The 14751-nt window shown below is 37.8% G+C and overlaps 2 long non-coding RNA genes across 2 annotated transcripts; both read right to left on the reverse strand.

Moving 5' to 3' along the window:
- Positions 1-2787: 2787 nt before the first annotated feature.
- On the reverse strand, positions 2788-5274 carry LOC125278754. Its single transcript, XR_007187262.1, has 3 exons — positions 5028-5274; positions 4157-4259; positions 2788-3898 (listed from the first exon to the last, which is right to left on the reverse strand). It is a non-coding gene; the product is annotated as an uncharacterized LOC125278754 (long non-coding RNA).
- A 4-nt stretch (positions 5275-5278) lies between these two features.
- On the reverse strand, positions 5279-14310 carry LOC125278755. The gene is made up of 3 exons (XR_007187263.1): positions 13815-14310; positions 11385-11496; positions 5279-5335 (listed from the first exon to the last, which is right to left on the reverse strand). It is a non-coding gene; the product is annotated as an uncharacterized LOC125278755 (long non-coding RNA).
- Positions 14311-14751: the final 441 nt, after the last annotated feature.

A 14751-nucleotide genomic window follows, 5' to 3' on the forward strand; every position in this document is an offset into this window, starting at 1 on the left:
GCATTGTAAAAAGCGCTATATAAATAAAGGTGACTTGACTTGACTTGACATGACATTAACTTGTTGAGCAATTTGAGCTACAGTAGCTCATCTGTTAAAGGATTAGTCCACTTTTAAATAAACTTTTCCTGATAATTTACTCACCCCCATGTCATCCAAGATGTCCATGTCTTTCTTTCTTCAGTTGAAAAGAAATTAAAGTTTTTGATGAAAATATTCCAGGATTTTTTTTTTTACATATAGTTCATGATCGACTTCAATGGGCACCAAACAGTTGAAGGTGAAAATTAGTTTCACTGCAGCTTCAAATTGTTCTACAAGATCCCAGATGAGAAATAAGGGTCTTCTCTAGTGAAACCATTGCTCATTTTCCGAAAAAAAATGAAAATTATATAAGTTTTAACCATAAATGCTCATCTTGAACTAGCTCTCTTCTTCTTCTTTATTAGAATTCCAGCAGTGTAGACACTGCTAAGTGTATTACTGCCCTCCACAGGTCAAAGTTTGAACTAGCATATTGCATATAAAAATTAGTTCAAACTCTGACCTGTGGAGGGCAGTAATACACTTAGCAGTGTCTATACTGCCAGAATTCTAATAGAGGAGAAGAAGAAGAGAGCTAGTTCCAGATGAGCATTTATGGTTAAAACTTATATAATTTTCAATTGTTTTCAGAAAATGAGCAATGGTTTCACTAGATAAGACCCTTATTTCTCATTCTCATAGGAAATAATCAGTTCTCGTAAAAAACATGTTGGATGCAGGAGAAATGGGCAGGAATAAACACCTGCGGTCAAATTGTTATGGCAAGGCGACTGGGTGAGAGTATCTCTGAAACAGCAAAGGTTTGTGAGTTGCTCCTGGTCAGCAGTAGTGAGAATTTTCCAACAGTGATCCAAGGAAGGACAAACCACTAACCGTTGCCAGGATGTTGGACGCCCAAGGCTCATCAATGCACAAGGGCAACGAAGGCTATCCCGTCTGGTCTGAGCCAACAGAAGGTCTACTGTGGCACAAGTCACAAAATTTTAATGATGGTTATGGGAGGAATGTGTCACAACACACAGTGCATCGTACACTGCTGCAGATGGGGCTGCATAGCCGCAGACCAATCAAAGTGATGACCCCTGTCCACCGACGAAAGCACCTACAATGGGCACGAGAGCATCTGAACTGTACCTTAGAGCAGTGGAAGAAGTTCGCCTGAGAAAGTCTGATGAGTCCTGTTTTCTTTTACATCACATGGACGCCTTGTATGTGTGCACCATTTGCCTGGGGAAGTGGCACCAGGAAGCACTGTGGAATATTGAGAAGCCAGTGGAAGGAGTGTGATAGTCTGGGCAATGTTCAGCTGGGAAACCATAAATTTGACAAGTGCCACCTACCTAAGCATTGTTGGACTTGAAGGATCTGCTGCCAGCGTCTTAGTGCCAGATAGCACAGTACATCTTCAGGGGTCTTGTAAACTCCATGCCTCGGTGGGACAGTACTGTTTTGGCAGTACCCAGAGGACCAACTGCATATTAGGCAGGTGGTTGTAATGTTTTGGCTCAATGGTGTATACACTACACATTATATAACTGATTTGAAGACATAGTGCCGAACTAGATATGGCATATGTTCTATCATATGATCTACAACACTAGCTGTGCCGCTGTTCTGCAGGAACAAATAACTTGCTACTTATTAAAAGCTAGTCACTCATCTGAAAAATGCTTAAAATTTTCAGTTAGTTACTCCCAACACTGTTTATGACTAGCATCAAAGCTGGTGCATTAAGCACAAATCTGTGGTCTCTGTCATAGTCAACATGGTCAACAACAGCGGCTCTTAACACTGTAGAAAACTCTGTGGAGGTGACCCTCATGTCTGCCTCTTACTGTGCACTGCAGGCTGTGTCAATCAGTCATAAAGACATATAAAGGAAGTTCAGTGCTTTTTAATCTTTTACAGACTCTTGTTGTCTGTTTGTGAGTGGCAGCACATAGACGTTACGGAACGAACGCAGCGCCAGTTTCGTTTTTTCCCGTAACTTGAATAGAGAAGGCGTAGGACATTCAGCGTAAGCGTTATGAAGAATGCGGAAGCGGAAAGTACGTTCAAGGCGATATTTTGTTTATAAAGCATAAACGGTTGTATTTTTTTCGAAAATGACCGATCGATTCACTAGATAAGACCCTTATTACTCATCTGGTATCGTTTAAAGCCCTTGAAGCTGCACTGAAACTGTAATTTTGACCTTCAACCTGTCGGTAGCCATTGAAATCCACTGTAAGGAGAAAAATCCTTGAATGTTTTCCTCGAAAACCTTCATTTCTTTTCGACTGACGAAAGAAAGACATGAACATCTTGGATGACATGGGGGTGAGTAAATTTATCAGGAAAAGTGTATTTAAAAGTGGACTAATCCTTTAATAGTATAAACTATAAGGTTTACCATAGCTGATACTCAAATGAGACACTAACAGTACACTGAAAGTGAATAGGATCAATCCATAAACTTTAAAATACTCACTGTTTCTATTTTTCTCAGTGTTTCTGTTACAAAACAAACATATTGCATGTTAAGATGATTTTAGTGTGAAAAAAATCACTTACGAACCTTTTCTGTGTAGTCGTATCTAATTTTATAACTTCGTCGCCATGTCAACGTAACACCATAAAGCCTAAACTGAATGTAAAAATTATTTAAACAACTTTATATCTCAAATAATACAACAGTTTTAACAGAGGAATTAACAGAAGTGTTCACATTTCTGCTTTTAACTTCGCTAAAAATTGGCCCCATTCCCTTTCATTGGCAAGTGTTCACTGTATCCTCATTTTTTATTTATTTTTTAAGAAAATGAAGGAAGAGCTTATTATAAATTATTTTATATAGATATTTTTTGTGTTAATCAACAACAAATAATCATAACAAATGCTGTTACGGGAGCTTAAATTGTACCAAACCCAGAATATTCCTTTAAATGGCAAAGAACACATCAATATCACAACAAACAGCTTCCATACATTCAAACACTGATGATTCAACAGGATAATCTAATAATAATGTATCTGTATTTTGAATGCAGCAGTCCAAGAGTCAGCTTTTGATGGCATGGCTCTATTTGTGAATAACGTGGTGTGGCCAAAACAAGCACCTTGCATAATATGAAACGCCAGAGATTAACTAGAGCTGTCGACATCGACATCACGCTCTAAACTAACGACAACAGCGTCGCTCCTGAGTACACGTTCTCTTCCCATGGTACACAGTGTAGCGAAGCACATTCGTCTGGATGATATAAGTCCTTTGTATCCCAGGCTCTTAATGACTCCAGGAGGAGTGCGGTGAGTAATGAGCAACTGGGTGTTTGATGAACAGCAGGGTAATTCTGTAAGCCGCCGCGTCGAGGCCCAGAGGAATTGAGAGCGGGGCACAGCTGAGGCTGTCGGCAGCCGCTGACAGGCCCTGAGGTTGATTAAAGTTGACCTTGATCGTGAAGTGAGGAAGAGGGAGAGAGAAAGAAAGGGAGAGAAGCACCGCGTGTGGCTGTAACCCCAGCTGGCCGTCCAGCAATCACCAGAAAACAGCGGCTGTTGCACGAGGAGTAATTGCAGTGGAAAAGACTAAAGGAAATCAATGAAGACCGATCGATAGCAATTTGATTTTTTTTATTGCTAATTTCTTTTGACGAAGGAGGGGGTGCGAGATTGATCAAGTGTATCCGTACTGTATCGGCAGACTTTGTTATTCATTGAGAAGAAATGCCCAGCAGACTGACTGATGAATCGGCTGAGATCATTAAGTGTGAATAAATGCTTGTGATGAACACAAAATGAGCTTGACGGTTAACCTTGATGTGGATTCTTCTTATGTAAATACACAAAGTTGGGAAAGAGGTGTTATAATGTCCTGTGAGGAGAAATAGAGTACTTTTGAATGCCGACTAGGTCTAAAATCCCTAAATGTATTGCAAAATTTGTATAGGCTACAGAAGTTGAGTCAAATCAATGCCCCAAGTTAGACTTATTTCTACAAAACTTATATTTAATTCAAAACATTACAGATTTGAACAGAGAAACAGGCTATATGGGGAAATGGCGATTCACTGAATCAATGAGGCAGTTAGCTGTTGATAATCTACTGCTTTTCTTGAAATCATAAACATACCTGCTGCTTATGTCCTGAGAAGCTTCACTGTTGTCTATCATGGTGATATGTATGATGTGTGAGGTTGCAGAAATCCAATGGCTCCATTTTCACTTCCTGACTCCTGACGCAAACAAAAACCAACAATTACACATCATATTGAATCAAACAACAGTCTCAATTTCCATAGAAAAGCCCCTCTAGGTTGAACTTTCATAAATGGTACACTCAAAAAAATTATACTTTAAACTAACTCAAGTCCATTATGGACAGTGGTTCCACACAACCAACTTTATTAACATTATAGGTTTATTTTTAATCAATGCAAAATCCTTCTGTTGTGACAACACAACTGACTAAGGAAGAATAAAATAGTTATGTCCAACCAACTCAATTCAATTGTGGACAGTGGTTCCACATGACTCAAACAAGTAAAACTATGAAATATTATTGCAATTTAAAATATTGTGTTTTAATATATTTAAAATGTAATTTAATCCTGTGATGGCAAAGCTGCATTTTCAACAGCCATTACCCTAGTCTTCAGTGTCACATGACCCTTCATAAATCATTCTGATATGATGATTTGGTGCTCAAGAAACATTTCTTATTATTATCAATGTTGAAAATAGTTGTGCTGCTTAATGTTTTTGTTGAAAAACATATACTTCTCAGGATTCTTTGATGAATATAACGTTCAAATGTACATCATTTATTTGAAATTGTCTTTATAGTCACTTTTGATCAATTTAATGTCACCTTGCTGAATAAAAGAACCTCAATGGTTCTCAATTATTTTTGTCTTCTGTTTTGTCTGCTTTATTTGGCTAACTTCTTCAAATTGATAGATGAATTTGTCAGAATACTGTAGAGGAGTCTGATTATTGAGTACCCCAGGTCATGCTGCTGCTCCGAGGTTGCTATAGGGGAACTTTCTGTCATGGCATTTTCTGTCACACTGCTCCTCGGTACTTCAGACCGTGCCTGTTAAAAGATAAAATCATCTTACACAGCCCTTAATAACCACAAGTAAACAATCAGAACCTGGAAAACATCTTTATCTCAGTGCTTTCTAATAATATCATGTTATTTTCTTTGCACTGAAGAGTTGAGAGAGGCACCTAACTGACAAGCAGAAGCACCTCAAACGGTCCTCTTCGGGTCTTATCCGGTGATCTCTGGCGATGGACGCGCTGCCCTCTGAAGAAAGGCCATTAATCAGTGTTACTTCAGCCCGCTGACACACTCTCACTCACTCATTCAGTCACTTACAGGCTGCTCTGTGCCCTCTTCTGCCTTTCCTCAACAATGAATGTACTCAATGAGCCTGTCAATCACTGTTAAAGCCCAGCCCCCCATGAGTGTCACCTGGAAAGGTTTCCACAACCACCGAATTGACTTCTTTAAACCTTTCGGCTTTAATTTCCAGCACCTAAATTGTGCTTGTGGATAAACTTTGAAAAAAAGGGCCTAATTTCCTTAACAGCGGGTGTTTGAAATGCGATTTGGCCCAAGCAGGAGGGAGAGATGTTTGACCTCTGCTGCCACGCTGACTCTGGCTGCAGTCCCAGTAAAGTGGCACTGACACTGATGCTGACGGGTGGCTGAATATGTGAGTGAGTTTAATAGGAATCTCAAGACCAGCAACACACTGTGTCAATCATGAGCTGCTATGAGGTGCATTTGGAGCTCTGACATGTGTAAGGGAGTCAATTTTGAAAATATCTACTTCCCCAAGGTTACGTTAAGAGCATTCATCACAAAAGGTCATCGTTTAATACACGTACTGGAATCCGGACAGTCAGATTATGCACAACTACATCTTTATAGCGTCCCTCAATGTATCCATCTTACAAACTGTCTTTTCAGCACACCAAAAAATGTAAATGTCCAAACATCCATCAGAAAAAGCACTGATTTGCAGTGCTGCTGGAAATACAAGTGCAGTCTGAGCAGCAGAAGAGTTTTTTTTTTCTCTCTTTTAAAAAAAAAAAAAAAAAAAAAAGATTCACTGTACGACCCAAACAATCGTCTGTCTGATCTGGTTATGATGAGATATGAATGATTTATGGTGGTCTCCACACCCCACGTAAAATAAAAGAGAGCGAGAAATACTAAAAGCGAGACTCTGGCAAGGTTGAGAGGACTCCCTGTAAGTGCTGAATTAATTTATGACTCTATCTGAGCTTGAGCAGAGCTAAAATATTCGCTTCGCAGCACTGATTTTCTTGCCTTCTGTCTGAGGCGGTGTCTACGAGCCTGTGAATTAGCATCGCTGCTTAAAGGTGTTCACACACACATACACGGCCCGTTAACAGGTATCTACCCCCTGATGAGTGGAGACAGGGAGTTTTGGAGACTTGTTTCTGCTGCTTGGCTGCTCTCATCTCAGGCTTGGCATTAAACTTGGAGTCGGTAGTCTGGGCGATTTGCAGACTACATCAAACAGAATTTAGGATTTAAAGACTCTGCATGTTAGAACACAAATTTGTTGGACAAATATGTAAGGGATAATGTACAGACAGCCATAAAATCAATCTCTTTAGGGGTTTATTTTTTGATAGTGACCAGATGAATGTACATCATCCCCCAACTTATTCTAAGTAAAGAAATGGACAAATATTTAAATATTGATTTGACTTGAAATTGTGTCATCTTAAGCTTCCACTAAGAAAATAGTCTTTCACATAGAACATAGAAGTAACAATAAAAACACTGCAACAATAATAATTTATATACTCATAATCTGCATTATTTTTACTTCTTTCAAGGGGAAGTTTTCATTTTCTTGCTTTAATTGAGGACTCCTGAACTTATAGTCATCTATCAAATGTTGTTTGCTCACCTTATATATATATATATATATATATATATATATATATATATATATATATATATATATATATATATATATATATACATTTCAAATTTTTAGTCCTCCATTGCTAATTCTATTACAGTTGATACTAGTTGTAATAACCACTCTGAGTTACAAGATGGCGCTAATGAGCTATTCTAACTTGTGTTGATACGAAAAGAAAGAGACTGTGGAATAATACAGGAGTTATGAATGCACAGGTGCTGGACAATGAAACTGAAACACTGGCCAATATAGTGTTGAAGGTTTCATGCCTGTATGTGTGGCCTGGTGGCCAGTCTTCACTGATTTTACATTCCATCAATAAGAGCACAGTGTGAAGGGTACATTTGCAGAGCAATAGCACAGCTGTACATAAAATATTGCAATCCACACAACATAATGGGAGACATATCAGAGTTCAAAAGAGGACAAATTGTTGGTGGAAATCTCGCTGGTTCATCTGTGACCAGGACAGGAAGTCTTGGTGGTGTATCCAGGGTAATGACATAATGTCTGCATACCACCATGTAGGACAAACCACATCCAACATGAGTAACTGTCGGCGCAAGAGGAAGCTGTCTGATGTCAGGGTACTAACCCTGTTTGTATCCAAAAAAACACAGCTCCATAAAACAACTTGCTGCAAAATTAAATGTGCACCTCATGTTTCCACCAAAACTTTTTGTCAGGAGCTTCACAGAGTCAATATTCATGGTCGGGCTGCTATAGCCCAAACCTTTTGGTCATTTGTGCCAATGCCATATGTAGTTTCATTGCAAATCTTGGGATGTGGACAATGTGAAACATGTATTGTTCTCTGTTGAGTCCACCTTCACTGTCTTTCCCACATCTGTGGGTGTTACGGTTTGGAGAAACCCCAAAGAGGCTTAACACCCCGACTGTTGCGTGCCCAGATTAAAGCACAGGGGTGGATCAGTGATGGTTTGGGCTGCAATATCATGGCATTCCCTACTGTGCTTGATGGGCGCCTCACTGCCAAGAACTACCGAACCATTCTAGAGGACCATGTGCACCTAATGGTTCAAACATTGTACCCTGGATGGGATGTTGTGTATCAGCATGATAATGCACCAATACACACAGCAAGACTTGTGACAGAATGGTTTGATGAACATGAAAGTGAAGTTGAACATCTCCCATGGCCTGCACAGTCACCAGATCTAAATATTTGTGAGCCACTTTGGGGTATTTTGGAGGAGCAAGTCAGAAAACGTTTTCTTCCACCAGCATCACTTAGTGACCTATAGCCACAGTTCTGGAAGAGGAATGGCTCAAAATCCCTCTGGCCACTGTTGAGGAATTGTATCATTCCCAAGACTGTATTGACCGCAAAAGGAGGCCCTGCACCATACTAATAAATTATTGTGGTCTAAAACCAGTGTTTCAGTTTTATTGTCCAACCCATGAATATAGCACCATGCGTTTAACTCCACTTTTAGACATACACTCGCAAACTTCCCTAAGCACACAGAGGAATCCTCACCGCCATTTTCAAGTGCATTTGAAGAACTTTGTCAAGTGGCAGAGAGAAGTTTATTTGGACAGATCCTCGACAACTTTTGCCAGAGGGAGTGAGTCTACTCAATATATACACTTCAGGCAGATCCATAGACCACAATGCACCATGATTGTGATGTCACAGCAGATCATGCTTAATTTACCCCCACCCCACACAACTAAGTGTATGATATTGGAGTTATTTTGACATTTAATCACATAATATTTGTAGATACCTTAAGCTGATTGTTTCATTTGTGTCATTTTTTACATTTTCTCCAACAGCCAAAGCATACATATAGACCTATAGAATGGTATATAAAACAAATTCATAAGAAAAAAAAAATGTAAATAATAAATGAGCTCTATTGCAGATTCGAAATGATCAGGGGATTAGGGTGTTCCATTTAAAGGTGCCGTAGAACGTCTTTTTAAAAGATGTAATATAAGTCTAAGGTGTCCCCTGAATGTGTCTCTGAAGTTTCAGCTCAAAATACCCCATAGATTTTTTTTAATTAATTTTTTTTAACTGCCTATTTTGGGGCATCATTAAATATGAGCCGATTTAGGCTGCGGCCCCTTTAAATGCTCACGCTCCCTGCCCACAGTGCTCGCGCTTGCCTTAAACAGTGCATAAACAAAGTTCACACAGCTAATATAACCCTCAAAATGGATCTTTACAAAGTGTTCATCATGCAACATGTCTAATCGCGTAAGTAAGTAAACGATGGTAACTTTAACCATATTTAACAGTACATTAGCAAAATGCTAACGAAACATTTAGAAAGACAATTTACAAATATCACTAAAAATATCATGTAATCATGGATCATGTCAGTTATTATTGCTCCATCTGCCATTTTTTTGCTATTGTTCTTGCTTGCTTACCTAGTCTGATGATTCAGCTGTGCACAGATCCAGACGTTAATATTGGCTGCCCTTGTGTAATGCCTTGAACATGGGCTGGCATATGCAAATATTGGGGGCGTACATATTAATGATCCCGACTGTTACGTAACAGTCGGTGTTATGTTGAGATTCGCCTGTTCTTCAGAGGTCTTTTAAACAAATGAGATTTATATAAGAAGGAGAAAACAATGGAGTTTGAGACTCACTGTATGTCATTTCCATGTACTGAACTCTTGTTATTCAACTACGCCGAGGTAAATTCAATTTTCAATTCGATGGCACCTTTAAACACATTGCAAGGGTTCTACCAGTAGTGGGCACTCATGCAACGTAAGCAATGACATACATCCGAGTGAACGAGACAGAGGGAAGTTAGCGAAGAAAGGGAATAAATTATTGGACTTAAACGCAGCCCATATTTTGCCATGATCATTAGTGAAATATACAATTTAGCATCATTATACGCTCATGCTTCAACTGACCAATCAAAATGAAGTAGCTATTATGGAGCAATGTGTAATAAACCATTCAAAAGTTTAGGGTCAGCAAGGATGCATTCAATTGATCAAAAGTGATAGTAAAGATGTTTGCATTGTTACATTTTAAATAAATGCTGTTCTTTTTAACTTTTCATCAAAGAATTCTGAAAAAAGCAAGGTTTTGACAAAAATATTAAACAGCACAATGGTTTTCAACATTTATAATAATAAGAAATGTTTCTTGATCACCAAATCAGCATATTAGAATGATTTCTGAAGGATCATGTGACATTTACTGGAGTAATTATGCTGAAAATTCAGCTTTGCCATAACAGAAATTACTATACTTACTGTGTTTTCAATCATTTTTTGATATGTATATCATAATAATACAGAATAATATACAGACATTAATATACCTTGACAATGATTTACTGATTTAAAATGGTTTTTGCAAAGATGCATTTATGGACATCAAATTTATCAGAGCTGAGTAAGTGCAATTAACTACAAGCAGTCTTTAATTCCTCTCTCTCTCTCTCTCTCTCTCTCTCTTTCTCTCTATCCTTTTTTCTACCTTTCTTAACAAACACCACTTTAAGTTGTTCAGGCACTGATAAGCTAAGCCGTTCCCCAGCGACTCGCTGTGGCATTGAATAAGTCTGGTTCCAATACATCCCCTGCCCAGCCAATCAATCACTGGCAAGCACTGCAAACTAATCATTTATTGATGCCACGGCACAGCCATGAATTTCTAATAGCATTCGTCTTATTTAACAGTCCAGATCAAACAGAGAAAATCCAAACATGCTGGAAGGGAAGGGTTAGAAAAAAAAGAGTTAATTTCTGAACATATCCTTCTTTTTGGCAGCCAACCGACAGATATTGATGGAGAGGGCTGCCGAATAAGAGAGGAGGGCAAGGTGGAGGCAGAAAGGGAGTTTGTGTGTGCGTGTTTGTGTGTATGTATAAGGGAGCTAGTGTTACAAATCTGAATTTCATGGAGCATTTCAAATCACATCAGGGCATCTAGGTGAAATGTTTCTCTACCTCAGGGTGATGAGAAGTAGATTTATAGATTTGTTTTTTTTTTTTCTTCTTTTTACCACTTCATCAATGTGCACTGACTATGTGTGCAACAGAGCTTCAGGGTTTTGGGGTAAAACACTGCATGAGAGCAAAGAGCTGTTTGTTAAAGGAACAGTTCACTCAAAAGTAAAAGTTCTGTCATTATTTGCCCATCTTAATGTCTTAATATGCTTATTTCTGTTAAGGACAAAATTATTTTTATGCAGTTCCTGTCCATACAACGACAGGTCATAGTTCACCTCACATTTAAATGTGATTGAGAGACAGTGTGATGTGGATCATCCTACATTTACAGTCTGTTGGGGCCACTGGATTACACAGTGAGAAACACAAACAGTGACAGACAGAAGAGAGGTCACGCAAAAACAGTAGATGCACACAAGTCTCACATTACCTGCGGGGTCAGAAGAGGTTTGTTGGGCCTCTGTCGCCACCTGATGGTGAGCACTAGATCACACGTACTATTTGAGTACAGTATGTGGTGACAGTGGAGTCAAATAGCTCTGCTGAGGAATTATACATGGGCACAAGTTATAAAGAGTGACATAATAGTTCCATGTGGTTCAAGTTAGTCTTAAAATGCATTTCCAACTTATATGTAAGTCATATAACAGGAATTTGAAATCTTTTTGAACACAAAATATCTAAAATCCATGACATTTATTCAGAGTTCAGACACGCATTACTTCTCTTAAATTATTTTCCAGTTTCTCTCAGATGCATTACATTCCATAAGAAAAATCACAAGTGTTTCAAAAACTGGATTAAATGGAACAAGTAAAAGAATCTCATTTTCGTGTTTAAAACATGATCTCAACAATGTCTCTTAATGTGCTCTGTTTTTATTACCATTTTAAATGTTATTTTTTTATATTTTCCATTTTGATTATAATCTTAATGTTTTAGTCATTTTGTAGTGTGTTTTGTCATTTTTAGTAATTTTTCAGAAATCTCTATAGTTTTTATAATTTTTATTTCAGTTTTAGTTATTTTAATACATCAAGTTAAACTAAATTAAACATTGCTTGGCTACTGGCTGAAATAAAAACATTTTTTTTCATATTTTACCAAATTTAACTTTATTTTATTTCAGTTAATTTCATTTCAATTAATGAAATGATGTTAATGGTTTTAGTTTTAGTTAACTATAATAACCCTAATGCAAAGTATTAGCTTCCAATTCAACTCAATTCAATTTAATATATTTCTCATCAGATTCTTTCAATAATAAATGATCTGAGCTATGCAATCCATATTCCTATTCAGATCTCATTTGAGACATGTTTTCCCTCTTTAGATATTTTAGGGGAAAGTTAAATGATACAATTGAGAAATTTAAGATTTAGGCTGGTTGCATAAACTGCTAAGACTAGTCTTAAAAGTTAATCATCACTTTTTTTTTTCTGCAAGACTGTTCATAACTTTTTTAAGTCAGTAAAATAGGCTGGTCTAATTTGATACTAAAAAGACTGATTACCCTTGACTAACTTTCGCTTTTTTGGGCTTCAAAATCTCATCCTCTATTCACTGCGATCATAAAGCTTAGATGAGCCAGAACATTATTTAATAAAACTCAGATTGTGTTCGTCTGAAAGAAGAAAGTCATATACACCTAGGATGACTTGAGGGTGAGTAAATCATGGGGTAAGCCCTTGATGTTGTTCCAAACCTGTATGAGTTTCTTTCTTCTGTTGAACACAAAAGAAGATATTTTAAGAATGTTGGTAACCAGACAGTTGATGGCACCCATTGACTTCCATAGTATATTTTTCCTACTATGGAAGTCAGTGGGTGCCATCAACTGTATGATTACTCTCAATCTTTAAAATATATTATTTTGTGTTCAACAGAAGAAATTAACTCAGACAGATTTGGAACCACTTGAGGGTAAGTAATGGCAACATTTTCATTTTTGGGTGAACTATCCCTTTAATTAGCTTTTATAAACATGCCTAAGAAAAAAAAAAAAAACATTACTGATGTTTACTTGAGAAGAAACAATGCCACTGACATAGTTCAAGATATGTCACTGCAAGTTGCTTTCTATTAAGACAGCTAAAACATGCATTTTAGTCTGGTCTGTGAAACCAGGCAAAAGTCTCCTGAACTATGAAACCTGTTTTAAATGAATTTAGAAAAGCATGATAAACTTATCTGGGCAACATAAGAGCACAAACAAACCTTTTTTCAACACAATAGTCAGCGTGGAAACATCAAGCTGTAATATTTCATACTAATAAAGACACATCAGATATTTCACATTGACCTTTTCTCAAAGCAAAGTGCTGAGTGTGCAGTTCAGCCCCCTCTGTCATTTAAGCTCAGCCCAACAAACACTTATCTTCCTCCACAGCAAAGAGCCCAGAGTGTGTGTGCGTGAGTGAGCGTTCATGTGTCTGCATGAGTGAGCATAATATACTGTAATTAATCACAATGCAGCCTGTTTGACTCCAGAGAAATGAGAGATGTCTGGTTCTGTCTGTCTCTCCACATGCTCAGGCTGTTCAAGGACATCTAGAACTATGAGCACAATATGCATGGTTTTTGTCATTCAATGCTGAAATCTTAATACCATTTTATTTTATTGTATTGTAAAAATAGTGACATCTTTCCTCACTCTGAATGAATATACATGTCTAGCACATTGAGCCTCATTCATGAAACCCAAACAGAATGTGAACAGTTTGTAAAACCATTCTTATGCATTCAATTTAATGCATTGGAATGGTTGCATGAACTTACATTGAAATTTCGTCTGCATGAATGAGGTCAACTGACTATATTTTATATGGCTGGGGCATCATAACCGCACAGAAGGCCTGACCTGATAGCACTTGACTCCTGCAGAATCTTTCTCCACCATGCCGACACAATTTATCCTGCTATGGACCGCTGCCTTAATCTGTGGAGAAACATGACAAAATGATTGGGGGGAAAAAACAGCTCACTGGAAAATCTCTGCATCTGCAGAAGCTATCTGTGCAATTGCACAGAGTAAATGCCAGCAAGTTTGAAACATGTCATTGAATGTCAAAATCCCACCTTTTTTTTTAACCAACTGTTCCGAAGGATAAGCGCAAAGTGGAAGAAACTTCAAAAGAATATGTCAACTACAACTTTTCATGTGAACAGAGATAAGCTCCAATTCGTTTCTTGACTCAAGACATATTTTTTAAAATCAAAGACCTGTTGATGCATGTTTCTGTATAGGAAAAATGTCAGAAATATTTTAGAAAAGACTGCCTATCAAAGAAGGACACAGCAGGCATGATGTTGTTGTTTTTTGTTTGTTTGTTTTTTTTAATCTAACTACACTGAACAAAATTATAAAAGGCAACACTTTTGTTTTTGCCCCCATTTTTCATGAGCTGAACTCAAGGATCTAAGACTTTTTCACAAAAGGCCTATTTTTCTCTCAAATATTGTTCACAAATCTGTCTAAATCTGTGTTAGTGAGCACTTCTCCTTTGCCGAGATAATCCATCCACCTCACAGGTGTGGCATATCAAGATGCTGATTAGACAGCATGATTATAGAGGGTATGCAAGTGACGTCACCGTCGACCGTTACAACTGCGGTCACGTCCACTGAGAGGCAAAAGACTGAGCGAGCGGCAGCATTGGTTTTCAGCGTGAATGTCGCGAAAAACACACAAAACACATCCAAAATGGGAAAGAGCTTAGTGATTGACTGTACAAATAGCTTTGACACAAAACCTGAGGCATATATTTAAAAAAATCAGAAAGCAACAGAAAAAAAGC

Source organism: Megalobrama amblycephala, linkage group LG11 (genome assembly GCF_018812025.1).
Source record: "Megalobrama amblycephala isolate DHTTF-2021 linkage group LG11, ASM1881202v1, whole genome shotgun sequence".
NCBI classification, from domain to species: domain Eukaryota; kingdom Metazoa; phylum Chordata; class Actinopteri; order Cypriniformes; family Xenocyprididae; genus Megalobrama; species Megalobrama amblycephala.